Genomic DNA, 17228 nt, shown 5'->3' with positions numbered 1-17228 from the left:
CAACACCAATCCATCTGGGGGACGCTGTTAGGCATCAATTTGGACAGTAACTAAATTGGTTGAAAGGCGATCATCCGATTTCACTCCGTTCGACTAACGAAAGATTCAAGATGGTTTCCTCCATTTTATCACGGCATTTAAAGAAGAAATGAAGGTAAGACAAAGTATATGGTGGCAATGTCAGCACCGAAAACCAACCAACGAACAACATCAAACCGGGCTTGTCAAACGGGAAGAATAAAGATAGGAGATAACAACTTTGAGACCGTTGATAATTTCTCCTATTTGGCGTCGAAAATTACAACCGATGACAGCTTCGATGATGAAATCCACGCACGGTTGTTGTCAGCCAAAACAGCCTATTTCAGCTTACAAAAACTGTTCCGCTCGAAACGTCTCACCAGAGGGTCAAAGCTCTTACTGGAGCTCTTACTGTAGACTTTCTTAGCAAGAAAAACTGCGAACTTTTGGCCGCGTTCGAGAGAAGAATCCTCCGAAGAATTTTTGGCTCCCTCCATGTGGATGGACGATTTTGTAGCCTACATAACCACGAAATTTATGAGCGATACCATGACCACGGTTGTGAATAAAATTCGGCTCAGTAGGTTGCGGTGGCTGGGTCCTGATCTTTACGCATGAGGATGATTCAGTCCGGAAAGCTTATATCTATGATAGAAAAAGAAAATGTTGCAGACCCCACCTGAGATGGAGCGATGGCGTAGGCCAGGACGCCAAACAGGTTTTAGGAATATCGAATTGGTTGATCTCGGCGCAAAACCGGGACGTCTGGAGTTCCTTATTAAGGCAGGCCTAGACCGGATATCGGGTGTTGCCCCGTTGGATGATTGGTGAACGACTTTTTGCTGCACGCGAGCGTAGTATCAACCCTGCATTCCACATTTTTTTTCTTTCGACGGAAAAATATAAGATCTACTTTCATGGAAAACTCACTGCCTGGCTGGATGACAGTAGCGGATTTTCTCGTTTTTCTGAAGCACTTCATCAAGTTGCCAACTCTTGGCCGCGTTCGAGAGAAGAATCCTCTGAAGAGTTTTTGGCCCCCTACATGAGGATGGACGATTCCGTAGCCTACACAATGACGAAATCTATGAACGATACCATGACCGTCCGGTTGTGGATAAAATACGGTCACTTAATCCATATGGATGAGGATGATCCAACCCGGAAATTCTATAAGGGCAATATCTATGGTAGAAAAAGAAGATGAGGCAGACCCTGCCTAAGATGGAGCGATGACGTAGGCCAGGACGCCAGACAGCTTTTAGGGATATCGAATTGGTGGACCTCGGTGCGAAACCGGGATGTCTGGAGTTCCTTATTAAGGCAGACCTAGATCGAATACCGGTTGTTGCGCCGTTGATGATGATGATGATTTCATCAAGTTAACTTCCGCCTCGAGAGACAATCTGCTACTGTTGATCATGGACAATCACGTGTCGCATGTTTCGATTGATGCCATCCTTCTGTGCATTGATAATGACATTACTGTCTTGACACTGCCCCCTCATTGTTGCCACCGTATACAACCGCTGTAAGTGTCTGTTTTTGGTCCTGTCAAAAAGTCATATGCGGTGAAAGTTCATGAATGTTGTCTCAGTAATGTCGGGCAAAAGTTGGAGATACACCATGTAGCTGGAATGATTGGCAAGGCCTTGATTCAAAGCTGTATGATGTTGAATATCCGAAAAGGCTTGGCATTCTGACATATTTACCGCTGACGCATTTCTTGCGGCAGACATTAGAAGAATCGAATGGCCAAAGAAACTGATGATGAGGGAGACGCAATATTGTTTTCCTTGACAACGATGTGGACATTGGTCGCACTGGAGAGGTGTCAACAATAGAGTCTGATGTTGCACGCACATCAACTGCAACAGCATCTGCATCCTGTACATCCATTGCACCGTCCGGATTCCAATCACTTCTGGCAGCATTAGTTGCTGTTGGCACAATTCGTTTTGCCGCTGCCCTCACCAAAATCTAATCGTCTCGGAAAATGGTTGAAAAACAGCATTATGACATCGTCACACCGCTCTGATTTGCAAAAGAATGCCAATGAACAGGACAAGGAAAAGTTGACACAATCGCCGCGGAAGCAGGTCAAAGATAATGCTCAGCCATCGAAAAAAGGTAATCGCAAGTCCTCTCCATCAAATGAAGAAGTTAGAGCCTTTTGTCCGGCATGTGAGCGAGTTTTGCCAGAAAAAAATGAATGGCAACAATTAAATTTACTGCGACACTTGCGATTTATCATCTAAAATGTGTCGACATTCAAGGTCGGAATTACTTCACTTGTACTCAATGCGGTTCAGATGAGGACTCGTTTGTCGAATAATTTTATCAAGGTTTGAACAATAAAAGTAAAAATTCTAATGAAATAGGTTTTTTCTTTAAAGTTAAATTTTTCTAAGCTCAGTTACATTATACTAAAAATTTTTTCACCAAAATTTGATTACTTTCTCTTTAAGAAGTCCGCATTTAATATTTACTGCCATTTATGTAGATATCAGCGCATGTATTACCTGATTTTCACCGGTGTAGCACATCATCCCACGTTTTTCGAAAAATGCCAAAAGCCAATTTTCTGAAAATTTTAAAAATTAATACAAAAAAATCTAAATTTAAAACAAAAATGATGCAGAAATTTAGTATTTTCCTTCCTTTATATTACCCAGTCATTTTATATTCAAAAATTTAATTGTTGGAGATTTTCCCTGAACAACGAAAAAAGTGTTGCAGATAACCCCATTTCATCATCATCATCAACAGCGGAGCAACCGGTATCCGATCTAGGCCTACCTTAATAAGGCACTCTAGACACCCTGGTTTGGGGGAGGTCCACCGTTTCGATATCCTTAAAAACTGTCTGGCGTCCTGACTTACGCCATCGCTCCATATCAGGCAAAGCTTGACTCGTCTTCTTTTTCTACCACAGATATTATCCTTATAGACGAGTTTCCAGGCTGGATCAACTTCATCCATACGGATTAGGTGACACGCCCACCGCAACCTGTTGGGCCATGTTTTATCATCGTTTCGTCGATATGTAGGCTACGGACCACTTCACCCTACGTTTAAGGTGTTTCGACAGTCAGAGCAGATGAAGAGCTCTGCGAGATAAAGCAAACAGGCATGGCTAGACAGGCTTCATGCGGATTATGCTAGAAGAATCCCTGGAAAAGTAATGACTTACATTTATTGTCAAAGGCATTTATTAGTCGTTGAGAAACTAAGTCACTAATTGATTCACAAATGAATTGTGGTCCCTAGTGCGGGGTCAGCCGACTGTCAGCTCTACCTCATAATCAGAATGTTTATGTCGACAAAGTTCTTCATTTGATATTGTCTCAAATCGGAATTTTCCGGTAACGGGACACAGCCAAGAATTGGTGAAAGCTTGTAGCTATGGATGGAGAGTGGTTATCAGTTTACATGCACCCTTCCCATATAGTAGCAGATAGGTCAAATTGGTGCGGAACAGCCACAACTTGATATCGGCACTGGGATAGCCTCATTTTCCAATTTTCGTTAGAACTGCAAAAGCAAATTTAGTTCTTGTGATACGAGAAAAGCAGAAGAATGTTAAGTTTAGTGGTACTATCAGTAGAATCAATAGAGTGTTCGGATGGCTCAAGTGGCTAGAGCGCTGGGTTGTAGTAGCAGAAGGTCGCGGCTCAAATCTCATTGGTAGCAGAGGGATTTGTTATCGCGACTGGATGTCGGATACCAGACTCAGCTGTGAATGAGTACCTGAGTCAAATCAGGGTAATAATCTCGGGCGAGCGCAATGCTGACCACATTGCCTCCTACAATGCCCTACTGTAGTGTACCGCTACGGTCTTGAATGAAGTGCTCTAACACACTTGAAGGCCCTAATCCAATATGGATTGTTGCGTCAACGATTATTATTATTATCAGTAGAAGCAATGCTACCTAGATATGTAAATTGGTCGATTTCTACAATACTGCCTGAACATCTTAGATTTGCTGTCATTTGTCTTCATGGAGGTTTTACTTAATACCTCTTTGAAATCTGGAACTATCGCTAACAACTGCAGCTTCCAAAACTAGACTACTGAACTACGACCATAATTCAGCCAGAGATATATGCCATTTCTTGGCAGCAGTAGAATGTCTGCGGCGAAAATGGAGGGGTCGCACCATTCGAATCTGTTCCGACAGTCAGGCGGCATTATCAGCACTATACAGCAACGACATATCAAGCCAATTGGTGTGGAGTTGTCTTCAGGAGCTGCTCAAACTTGGCCGACTGAACAAAACATTCTTGATGTGTGCCTGGCCACTCAAACATTGCGGCCAACGAGGAGGCTGACAGCCCGGCTCCCCTAGAGTCTGGATCCATAATAGTGGGGCCAAAACCAGCTTTTGGAATCCGACCATCCTCCGTTAAGTCTACTCTGAAGGATGAAATTGCGAGGATTCACTCATCCTAGTGAAGAAATCTGAACTCTTGTCCTTGTAAAAGAGCCTGGGGTCGCCAGAGCGGCATTTTTGTTGTCCCTTAAGAAGTGAGACATGAAAACTCTAGTAGGGCTTTTAGCGGAACACTGCTCCTTAAAATACCATATGGAAAAGATTGGGGTGATAGTTTCAGCTATGTGCAGCCAATATGTGGAGGAGAAGGAGACAGCCCTGCACTTTATATGCAGCTGCCCGACCTCCTAAGATATTAGACGAAGACACCTTGGTAAGATTTTCTTCAATGATGAATCTGCATACTGTCTGCCTCCGGTGCGGCTCCCCCCAGTAAATTAAACTAAACTATACTATTAAACTGGTGTTATTTTAAAGAAAATGTGAAACAAGCGGTCGGAATAAAGTGGGACTCAAAAGCCCGGCACCGATAGGTATATCGAGAGACATTATATATTGTGGAAGAAATAGGGTTGCTATCAAAGAGCACATCAGGACGAAAGCATAAGTAAATTTTCTTCGCAGTGGTCATAGTCATGACAGAAAAATTTATACATTATGCCAAATGGAATTAAACCAAAGACACTAGCAAGAAAAGAACACTACTGAGACCAGCGAATATATACTGTATTTGCTATCATCCGTTTGTTTTAATTACGATATTGATCTGCCAATAACACGCAATGGCAAGAAAGCTCAATGTAATATTGTAACTGAATCTACTGAAAAGGGAAAACCAGAAAACAATCCAGTATGCAGGGTCAAATTAAACCTTCGACAATTTTATTCAGTTTCGAGGTACGATATCTGCCAATTATGATGCAATATAATTATAGCTTCGTTTTATGACATGTTACATGTCATAATCATAGTGAATGAAATTTTGTAGAAGGAGAGCAGCAAGTTCAGCTAAATAAGTTTACGCTACGTTTTATCTAATGTTATTTAATTAGTAAATTCGATTTGATTAGTTAGGGAGATCGAATTATTTAGATATGATTGCAGATAAAAGAAATGCTGCTATTGAAAAAATAAAGCCAACAGATCATTAAAGATATGACTTAAGCATTGAGGAGATGTGAAATATTCATCAACTCACTCGGAGCAGAAGATTACACACTGCTTCGCGCACTTCCAAGAGCCTACCGATTAGCTAGTTTTTTTTAAGGTTTTGTGTACAACAAAAGTTTATTAAAGTCGGTTTATAGTCTGTCTATCAGTCAGTCTGTCTGTCGGTCACAAGAATTTTTCTCATAAACAATTATACCGATTGACACCAAATATGGTGGAAAGGTGGGAACTATGAACGCATACACATGCAGTGAACTAGATCCTTTTTGGGGGAATTTAAGGGTACATGCAAATGAGGCATGTAACATTTTTTTACCGAATATAGTCATGTGGTGTCAAATAAAAGATCTCGATTGGTACTTTTCAAAGCTGCTCCAGTTCTGACATCTAATGCACAAGAGAGGAGGACGGGGCTGAAAAGTGGTCATTTCTTTCACGGATCCATTCCCAGAATCTACCCAACCGAAAAATTCAAAAGCAAATCACGAAGCTGCCGCTATACCCTGCCAAGGCTCTGAAGTACATGCCATACCTATATCTGTTCAAATTAAGTTAATAATAGTATAATATATTACGATAATATCTGGTAATTGGCTGTGTCCGGATTGCTAAAGGGGCTAGAGCGCTGGGCTGTCGTAGCGGAAGGTCGCGATTCAAATCTCGAGGCTGGATACCAGTCGTTTCAGCTCTGAATGAGTACCTGAAGCAAATCAGGGTAATAATCTCGAACGAGCGCAATGCAGATCGCATTGCCTCTTACAGGGTACTGTAATCCCGCAGTGTACCGTTACGGTCTTGAATGAAGTGCTCCGAAACACTTTCAGACCCTGATCCAGCATGGATTGTTGCGCCAACGATTATTATTATAATTGACTGCAAAACCCCCCTTAAGTTCATCCTAGAATCATGACATTTTGAAATAATATATATATATAAAGCATGATCTTACTAAGTTTCGTGGAAACCACACTATTATTAATCAAGGTCAAAGCTGTCACACTAGCGCAAATTACAAGACTTTGAATGTCAGTAGCACGTCAAAGTGAATATTCTGTCATAATATATTCGTATACATTACGTGCTAGGTACAAATACAATAAACATCAACTCAAATATTTTTATATAAAGAATAGGCAAAAGCTTTCATACCTGCAGAGTCCAGTATTAGATTTCCCGACTTCTTTATCTCTTTTCTGCACTCTTTTGTTCTTGTCGTCACATCAGCTGGTGCAAGATTGGGTGGACCCTGTGCTGCCTGTAATACAAACGGAGTAGCATTTTCAAGCGTTTATTTCCCCCATTCTCTTTCTCTTATATTTTTTTACATTTTATTTATTTATTTAAAATATGCTCAGCTGCTTTGTACATATTTTAGCTCTCCACTTTCATTTATTCATTAAAATCTCTGAATTGTCTTTTTTTCTGGATGTGGAAACCTTCAAGGGACACTGCACCTATGTTATCAATGGGTGCGAATTTTACCACTTTCAAAAGCTCGTCCTGACTCCAGTTCTCTCGGCTTTGAAATTAAAGCAAAATCATGGTTCATTGGATGACAATGGCACTAAGCTCTGACTGCTTTTTCCATCACTTATCGACTGTTCTGGCAATCGTTGCCTCCTCGCCCCTTCTGTTTCCTTCAGGGTAATTTGAATCCACTAAGCACTGGTTCCAGTTTTTCGTAAACACCACTCCGGTGTTACCGTGCTATCTAATGTCTCAGTGACCCTAAATCACCCACGCCGTCAATGACAATATATATATATCTTTTTTCTCAAAAAATGAACGGTTTGAAAAGCATCAAAAAATCAACATTTGAACTCGCTACGTCGCCTTAAAGCCAAGAATCTGCATCCCTATATGGACATGCATCCAAATCACTTTCTAGCCCAAAGCCATCCGAAAGCAAGCCCAAACTAACCCAAAAGTCAGCCTAAAGCAAACCCAAAGCCAGTTCGGAACCAGTTTAAAAGTCAGCTCGATGCCAGCCCAAAGCCAACCCGGAGCCAACCTACTACAGCAAGCCCAAAGTTAGCCCGATACTCGACAAGTACCGCCGCGACTTATATTACGAAGAACGCTAATGTTAGATGATGCTATATTATAACATCGCTTTTGTAATGCGATAACGCCGGGTAATGCGGTAATATTTGGTACTAAGGGGATGCTATTTAATGGGGTGAAGCTTGGTAATGTGATGATACTAGGTAATGCGATGATGCTTGTTAATGCGATGATGCTTGTTAATGCGATGATGCTTGATAATGCGGTGATGCTTGGTAATGCGGTGATGCGGTAGTGTTAGGGGATGTCCTAATATTTGGATCGCTCTCGGCTGTGGTATTTATAGTCTTCGTTAACGTGTCAGGGCAGACAGGGCTGACAAAGCTCAGGTCTACCGCCCAGTTAGACCTCCCTTTCCGAAAAGTGCTCACATCACTTTCATTGATTAGGATTTCGTTCGTCTCTCTGCTTCCATTGTGGTCCCACTTTTCTTTCATACAACATGTGTTTGGAGTTCCTACTGCACTTCTCGGCAAAATTACTATTCTCCCCACACCTTCTGCATCGATCGGATCGATCATTCGTATAAATAAGCAACAGTAAAGAGTAACATAATTAATCCACGCTTATAAAAAAGCTGAACAATCTTATAAATTGTTTTATTATTATTTTATTAAAATCGGTTCTGTTATTAAAATCGGTTCTGTCTTCGGTCTGTCTGTCTTTTTTTTTCTGCGTTGGAAGGTGGAAAGGTTCAAAACCTACTGCTGGCTGCTGCCACGCAGTTATGTGAGATTTCTACTCACTAAAACCACCTCCTTCTTATTCCACTCTCCCCAGGAAACTCCTATAAAGTATTGCGTCGCGGGGCTGGATCAGCTTTTAACTGTGGCTCATTATGATTCTCTCCCTTCCTTGTTTTCGTCGTAATTCTTCCTGCCTGAGTTGTTGGTGAATAGCTTGCAGTTCCCTTACAACCTGGTTCTAGGCATCCGTTGACTCCAGCATGAACTGCATAATGTTTTCAGCTGTTTGCGACCGCTTCCATTCTTGTTCGGTGCGCGATGAACCTGGGGCAATCAAATATGACATCCTCCGCATTCTCAGCCACGTTACCATATCTCGGCGTCGAGTCGCCGACTTTGCTTCGCCAAGATGTCTATGGGGAGCATCGCTGCTGGTACATATGCTGCTTCTCCTGATATTGTCCGATATGCACTGCATACCCGGAGTGCACTTAGCCGATACGCCATTCCCAATTTTCGGCAGTTCACTTTGTTATTCAGAGCATTTGCCCAAACTGGAGCTGCGTAGAGTAGCACGGAGCTGACTACCCTGGAGAGCAGAGGACATCGACTTTGTCTTGGCCCACCAATGTTCGGCAGTATCCTCGAGACCGTTGCAGCGATGGAAGACGCTTTAGTTGCGGCGTACTCAATGTGTCTTTTGAAGTTGAGTCTTCTGTCAATAATTACTCCCAAGTATTTGAGCGATGGTTGGAAGTAAATTGTTTTTTCGCCAACTTTGATTTTCACAGTTGTGTTCTTTCTTGTCTTGCTAATAAGAACTACTTCTGTTTTATGTTCGGCAAGTGAAAGGCCAGAATTTTTCAACCAGGAATTGATCTCCCATATCGCTTCATTTGCATAGATCTCGATCTCGTCTTAGTGTTTTGCAACCACTGTTATTCCGATATCATCGGCGAAGCCAATAGTTGTCACATTGCCCGGTAAGCGTAGTGTCAACACTCCATCCTACATAACAAACCGCATGTTGTCGGGAATATTTTTAGCCCATCGTCCGAGTGGCAGTAAAGTCTTCTCCCAAGGAGAAACTCGACCACAATGCGTATCTTGTCGAGTGCATCGATGATTTTTTTCCATTTTGCACTATTGAACGCACTTTTTACGTCGAGGGTTATTACTGCACAGCATTTTCCTTCTTCTATTGCAGCCTGAGCCAAGCCAGTCAGCATGTCTGTCTGTCTGTCACAAGCACTTTTCTCAGAAACGGATATACCGATTGACACGAAGTTTGGTGAGAAGGTGGGAACTGTGGACCCCCAGACATGCAGTGAGTGATACCCTTCTAGGTTCAATTTTTTTTGGGGGGGGGGGGGGTCCCCATACATGTAAAAGGGGGGTGTAAAATTTTTTTCACCGAATGTAGTCATGTGGGACACCAAATGAAAGGTCTCGATTAGTACTTTTCGAAGCCGGTCTTAGTTTTGAGATTTGTTAGGAAAGCGGGGAGTGGGAGGGGTGGAAAGTGATGATTTCTTTAACGGACCCACTCTAAAAAACTACCCGAGTGTAAAATCTGAAAAAGAAAATGAAGCTGCCTCTATATGGTGCCCAGGCCTCAAAATACTCTCGACATCGATATCTGATCATATTAAATTAATACTAGTATATCACAATATTTTTGGGCAAATTGAGTAAAACCCCCCTTAGACTTATCCCAGAGTTATAAAACTTGGCAGTAGTATAAAATATAATATGAAGCATATTGTCTGCAAGTTTGATAAAAATCATGCTATTAGTAACAAAGTTACAGTAGCTCAAAGTTGCCTTTACCGTGTAAATTTACAACCCGAAGTACTATTATAATTCTGATATGCTAAATGCATATACATAACGGGCTACGTACAAATGGGATAGTTTTATATTCAAATATACTTACAGAAGAAGCAAACAAAACCTTTCAGCGCCCAGCTTCCGGTTTCCCGACTTGTTGTATTTTTTGTTTTGGATGTCATTTAAGTTCTGGCAACAAAGTCAGTAATAGCCGCAAGCCAACCTTCTTTTCTTTTGGAATGCAGCCGCAACTTCACGTAAGTTCATATAAAATCACATATGGTATGCATTTGACGACTATGGGGTATTTACATCTTTTTCATATTTCTTCCATATCAATTAAGGCGTTGATTATGAAGAATTATGCAAAGACCAGATATTTTAACAATGGGCTCATGGATGAAGCACAGAAATGATTTATATTATATCATTTCAAATTAAGACAAAGGAAAACCTCGCCCGAATATGATAGATCGATTTGCAAGATATTTCCATTTTTCACTGCGCAGGGTGCTGAAATATCTCCTTACACAAGATTTTCCACCGACAAGATTTAAATTGTTAACATTTGAAATTCAAAACTCTACAAATAACATAATAACGCCTTCCACATTTGCTTTCGAATGTATCTTGTGGCATGGTTGCATTTAAAATATTATGGACACGTGTGATATTCGTCGCTTTATCATTCATATCTATTGTTTTAAGAAAAGAAAAAAATATGAACTATTATTAAAATTTAGTTGTCTCGATTAGACCTTGGGTTTAATCTTTTTCTATTATCAAAGATTATTATGATTTACATTTGATTCTAGAATAACATATCAGCGGCTTCCTTAAAATTACATATATCTAAAGCGTGAACATTTTCGTTTTTTGTAACCACCTCCAATGTAATTCCAAATTGTCTATGTAGAGTGTGGTAAGATTAGCCGCAAGGGCTCATTATATGCCGACCATGTTTATTACCTCCACGAGTGGCATTTCGATTTCTCACAGTTCCTCCTTACGTGTTAACCCAAATTACTAATAATACATTTCGTATTTAATTATTGTTTTATTTCACTAAATAAAGATCATTCCATCAAGTACTTGCGAAAACGCGAACGTCTAAGAGCATTTAGCAGCAACAATGTACATGAAGGGTGTCTTGAGCGAGAAGCTTCGAGGCTACTGGATTACCGAGATGTGGAGGAGCTAAATGCAAAACAAAATAGACAGTGCGAAAACTTGATGTTGAGTACGCATAAATGGCAATAAAGATACAACTGATCTACCTTGTGGTACTCTGTGAGAAAAGTTACGTTCAACCAGTTTGATTAAGTGTTTGTTATTAATATTGTTTGTAGATTGTCTGCGTTTGAGTATTTTAAATGGGGCTTTTGCATAAATGCTAGGAAAAGTAGGAACTGAACGTATAATTATAGCCCGAATGAAATCTACTCCATTTTTTTAGAAGACATTGCATTTGGACGCGGGAGAGTAGCGTGACTGAATGCAAGGAAGTTTTCCTGAAATGCGGTGAAAACAACATTTTGTATTAACCCTATATTACTACAAAGCTAAATTAACTTATTATTATTATTCTGTTAAGGGAAAATCGCACCACGTCCTTGAAGAACTATTGTGCCCCTTTTACTGGTTATAGTGCACCTATTGATCATAGTATCTCAAGCAGGCCTATAACCGTTAGGAACTTTAGTATGTTCCCTACTTCCAGATCTTTCAGCTTTGCATCTGGTATTAAGTGTTCTCCCGAACCCAGACCCTGACTCACTTTGCACAAGTGCCGGACACTGTCCCAGGACGTGCATAGAGGTTTCGTTCTCCTCCTCACAAAACCTGCAGGCAGTGTCCGTAGATATCCCTAGCTTCCCTAGGTGATAGTTCAGCCGACAATGACCAGCGATTCGGAGGTTCTTTTTGGTGAGGTTTAAGCAACGCTTTGTGTGTATGGGTTTGTATCCCCTGGTAGGCCCGCCCAGTATAGTTCCCTCAACCGTTCCTCTTCATTTCTTATATTCATAGCCATGAAACGGTTTCCGATTCCATAGAAGGGTTCTGGCCCATGTAAAGGCGTCTCTGCTCCCTTCTTGGCTAGTTCGTCCGCTGCCTTGTTGCCTTCCAACCCAGCATGGCCTGGAACCTAAAATATCCAGACCTTGTTGGACGAGCCGAGTGTATTCAGTCTCTCAAGGCCATCCCATACCAGTTTAGAGTTCACCTGATTGGACCTAAGTGCCTTGATCGCTGCTTGGCTATCGATGAGAATAGCTATGCTCTGCCCCCTATAGTGCCTTTCCAGATTAAAGGAGGCACATTGGTTTATTCCATATATTTCCGCCTGGAGTATGTTAGTGTACCTGCCCATTGGCTCAAAGAACATTTTCCTTGGACCATGACATCGGCACCCGCTCCCTCTGCTATGAGGGATCCGTCAGTGCACCAAGTAATCAGTTGCTGGTTTAAGCCGTATGTCCCAGCCACGCTTTGTTACTCTAACGTATTTCAAACTTCTTATCAAAGTGAAACCTCGTTGTCATGTTATCCCTTAGTATCAATAATTCGGGATATCGTCTAGAAAGAATATCAATCTTCCTTCGATTTAGGCAGCTCCCTGCCTCACTCATACTACCGGCCATCCTGAATATTGGCCTCCTTGCCTGCGTCTGTATGTGCAGATGGAGAGGGGTTAATCCCAGAAGGACCTCCAGGGATGCCATTGGGCATGTCCTCATTGCCCCACAGACACACACGCAAACCAGCCTTTGGAGCTTATGTAATTCCCTGGCTTGTGTGCTGAGTTGAGTTCTTTCTGCCTAGATTACAGCTCCATAGCCAATCATTGGCTTTACTATTGCAGTATATATCCAAAGTAGCATCTTCGGGTTGTAACCCCATTTTTTCCCTGCTATAGATCTGCAAGTCATCAGAGCCCTCGTGGCTTTCCGAGAAGTGTTTTCGACATGTGTCTTCTAGCGTAATTTTTCGTCTAGCGTAATTTCAAAATATTAGACCTCTGTTTCTCGTTTTACCTCCATATCATGTAATGTTATGGCTCTCAGGTGATCAAGCTTACGCCTTGTGTCAATGGTACTATGGTGGTTCTGGCTGGGTTGATCCGCAGTCCCACCAGTCCAGTTTGGATTCTATCACATAGGGTATCTTCATATTTGCCCGTACTGATTAAAGCAAGGTCGTCCGCGTAACCCTGGACTTGTATTCCAGTATTTGTTAACACGTCCTGGAGTTCCTCCACTACCATACTTCACATCAGCGGCGATAGTACCCCACCCTGTGGACAGCCTTGAGTGGTGTTCATGATAATAGAATTTGTACCTGTCGGTACCCCCATTTGCCTGCTTTCTAGCATTTTACCCATCCAGAATGCCAGGGTGTTTCCCACTCCTTTGCAGCTCAGGGCATTTTGTATCTCTGTGTGCGATGTGTTGTTGAATGCTCCTTCGGTATCCAGAAACGCGCACAGTGCAATTTCTTTTGTTTCTATGGCATCCCATAGTGAAAGATTAAAGGTGAAAAGTATCCTTTTTACCCGCTTTCGGAATAAAGACCAATTTTCCCGTCTCCATGCCCTTGGTATGTATCCCAGTGCTATGCTCCCCTTTCCACCCTCAGAAGAGACTCTAAGATAATTCCTATGCCTCTCTGGAGAAGTGCTGGGAAAATGCCATCTACTCCGAGAGATTTCAGTGTTTTAAAAGTTCCCAATACCCATCTTAGCCTAGCTTCTGAGCATACCTCTTTTGCTAGTTTCCAGCTCTCCTTGCTTCCCCTTTTATTCGTTGTTGGGGTGTCAGGCAGAATGTTGTCGCCTGCCACCGTGGAGTAGGACCCCCGGGAAATGAATTCTAAGAAACCTGTACCCTGTCCTCCTCATTCTCGGTAGATGTCGCATCTTCCTTTTTCAAGCAGGTTGCTTCTGTGATCTGTTCGATCGCATTCACAGAATTCCCTGAAGCTGTTCCGTCTCGCTCCCATCATCGCGTTGTTATACGCAGTCAGTGCATTTTTATACCACTGCCAGTCCCCGATTCATTTTGCTCAGCTAAAGAGTTTTCGTGCCTCTGTTCTCATTCTGGCCAGGTTCTTGTTCTACCATTTTTTAATTAATTAACCTAAAAAAAAAGTAATTAATCTAACTTATGTACTACCTTAACAGCATAGCTTAATCTAAGGTAAAAACTATGCCCTAAACTAACTTATCACTAAAGAAGAACTTAATGAAATTGTAAAAGTGGTCTGGAGGAAAATTCGGAAAAAACCTCCACTCGTTGACTTTTACATAAAAACGGCCGAGCAGGGGAAGGAGCTAGGATGTGAACTGGGAAGGGGAGCATGTGGGATGGGTTTGGGAAAGGAAGCTAGGAGTGGCGCTAAGGATGGGTGGCTTTTGAAAACTGGGATGAGGAGAAGATGCCGATGAGAAGATTATTCTACCGTCGGGGTCGAAAAGGAGGTTTCGGGACTGGAGATATAGGAGGATTTGAGGTAACAGATGAGTTTGTTGAAGATTCTCTTCGACAATTTTGACCTGCATGGCCTGGGAGATAAGTGGATTTGGATGGGATAGGCATTTGTCGAGGGCATGACGGGCTAGGACGGCGTCGATGCGGGGGGTTTGATAGGAGTCGTAGAGGATCTGGTTGGAGATGTATTTACAGTGGTCTTCGTTTCTGGAGATGTTGGAACAGTGGCATCGGATTCTGCTCTCTTTGAGAGGGAGTCGTTCGATTTGGTTAGGGGAAGTGTTGGACCAGAAGATGAAGCTGAAAATGAGGAGGGGATGGATAAGCTGCTTGTAGCAAAACAGCTTGACTTTCTGAGGTGTTGGGCTGCTGTATTTAAGGGTTGGGTAGAGGTATTTGAAGGCACCAGTTGCACGGCTTAGTGCCTTCGTGATATGTGGGAGGTGGGGATAGACGGGAATTCACTGTCACCCCAAGGTAGGTGACTTCCTGTAAGGTTGGGATTGAGTCATTGTAGATCTTCAGGGATAGGGTTGATATGTCGCCCCTCATTTTCAGTGTCCCACTGCGGGTTCAAGGATAGTTTCGAGCGGGTGAAATACCGGTAGTGCTCGTCCAAATAGGAATTCAGGCGGGCTTCACCGGCTAGAATATTGCTGGTGGAGGTGTAGAGGATGAGGTCATCCGCGTATTTGAGGATTCGGATTGGATTTTGGTGAGAAGTTGGTTTGGGCAAGTCTGCGGTGAACAGGGAGAAGTGGGTAGCGGAGGGGACTGAGGGATGCCAGCCGGACTAGAATATGGTGAAGAGAGGTGTTCATGGAGTTGGACTTGGGATTTCCGCCCATCAAGGAAGCTAAGAATTAGCTTGCAGAGGTGCGGATGGAAATGGAGAACTTCGGAAAGCCGCGAGCTGCGAGTCCGTATTGCCATACGGAGTTGAAATCTTTCTTTATGTCAAGGAGACAGGCTATGGTCGGTGCGTTCCGGTTGAGGCCGAGGAGGACGTCCTATTTGAGCCCTAGGTGTGCATGCTCAACCGAGCGTTTGGGCCGATTAGCGAATTGGAATTGTGGGAGTGAATGGTTGGAGTCACAGTGCTCTTCGATAATGACTTTGATGATCCGCTCGAATATCTTGGCGGAGGATGAGAGGATGGAGATAGGCCTGTAGCTATCGGGATTTAGAGGATTTTGATTCTTTTTTGGGATTGAAACAATTCGAGCACTCTTCCAATCTGTTGGGAAGTGGGCGTTGATGATGATGGAGGACATAATGGGAGCAATGCTAGGGGCGCATTTCTTGAGGACGACGGTGGGGATTTTGTCAAGTCCAACCGATTTTTTGTTTTTGGAGGTAGTGATTGCCGCCCTGACGGACTCCAGACTGACAAAGTGAATGGGGAGGATATTTTCTCGCTGACTTGTGTCAGAGAGAGCGTGGGTGAAGGGATTCTGTGTGGGTTGGGGAATGAGGTAAGAAGGGTCGGCAAGGAGTTGGGAGATCTTTCCGTTTACCTGGTTGTCGAAACTTGGTTCACGGAAGTAGAGGGTGCAGTGGTGAGTTTGGAGGATGTGGTGAGCGAGGACATTCACCTTTTCTGTGGGTGGGATGTTTTGGGGTAGGATCGTGTTTTGTTGGACTGATTTTCCCATACGCGGGCAGGATTTCCTGAGTTTCTTCAGTGTCGAAGATTCGGTTGTGGTGATATTGGGTGTATGGGGTGAGGATTCTTTCGCGGGTGGACCTGTCCAGTTCGGGGATTTTGGAGAGGAAGTGAGAGGATCTGAGAGTATCTAATTCTAAATAATCTCCGCCTGAGGGTCTTTTTATAGTGGACATCGGTTAGGATGTCATCAGACAGGGTGATTAGGTTGCGGTAGTTCAAGGGACGGGATGGGATCAGTTCGTCGCATACTTGTCGAATTTCTTCGGTGTATTGACGGACTGTTAGGTCAATGGAGTCGTTGGGCACTGTACAGTTGGATGGGAGTAGGAGGGCGTTGGAAGTCGAGAACTGAAGGTAGAATGGACCGAACGACTCTGTCCGGGAGTTTAATGCGGACGATTATGGCATCATGATCGCTGATTCCGGGGCCCTTATTGAGGAAGGGGAAGGTGTTTGGGTTGGGCATAACAGTCAGGTTACTGCTAATCAGGAAGTGGTCTAGGTAGGAAGGATAATGCCATCTGTTGTAGGTTGGAAGGGCCGGGCTGAAATGGGCAAACAGAGGCAACGAAGGCCGAGGTTGATTGGGATTCCAGGGAGATTAGGGTGGTTTCGGTAGATTTGAAGGTATTAGGTGTGTGTGGATTTACGTGACTTGGAATTTGTTGGAGATGAGGACGGCCGTTCCGCCACATATGCTGCGGTCTTGAGGATTGGCCTGTGGTCGGTCAGGCCGAACGAGGTTGAAATTGGGAAAGGAAGGATTGTATCTATAGTTTTACATAGGAGAACTATATCGGGTTTCTGCTCGTTAAGGAAAAGCTCGAACTCATGTCTGTGGGCTCGGTCGATGGTTGAGTTAATGTTCAACTCGATTATCTTAACGCCCATTAATAGATACCAAGATACCGACCATTCCTCAAATGCAGTGAGAAAATTCCATTCAATTTATATGCAAATCTAGAC

Source organism: Hermetia illucens, chromosome 5 (genome assembly GCF_905115235.1).
Source record: "Hermetia illucens chromosome 5, iHerIll2.2.curated.20191125, whole genome shotgun sequence".
Taxonomy (NCBI): domain Eukaryota; kingdom Metazoa; phylum Arthropoda; class Insecta; order Diptera; family Stratiomyidae; genus Hermetia; species Hermetia illucens.
The sequence above is the reverse complement of the archived record's forward strand: the minus strand, read 5'-3'. Positions refer to the sequence as shown.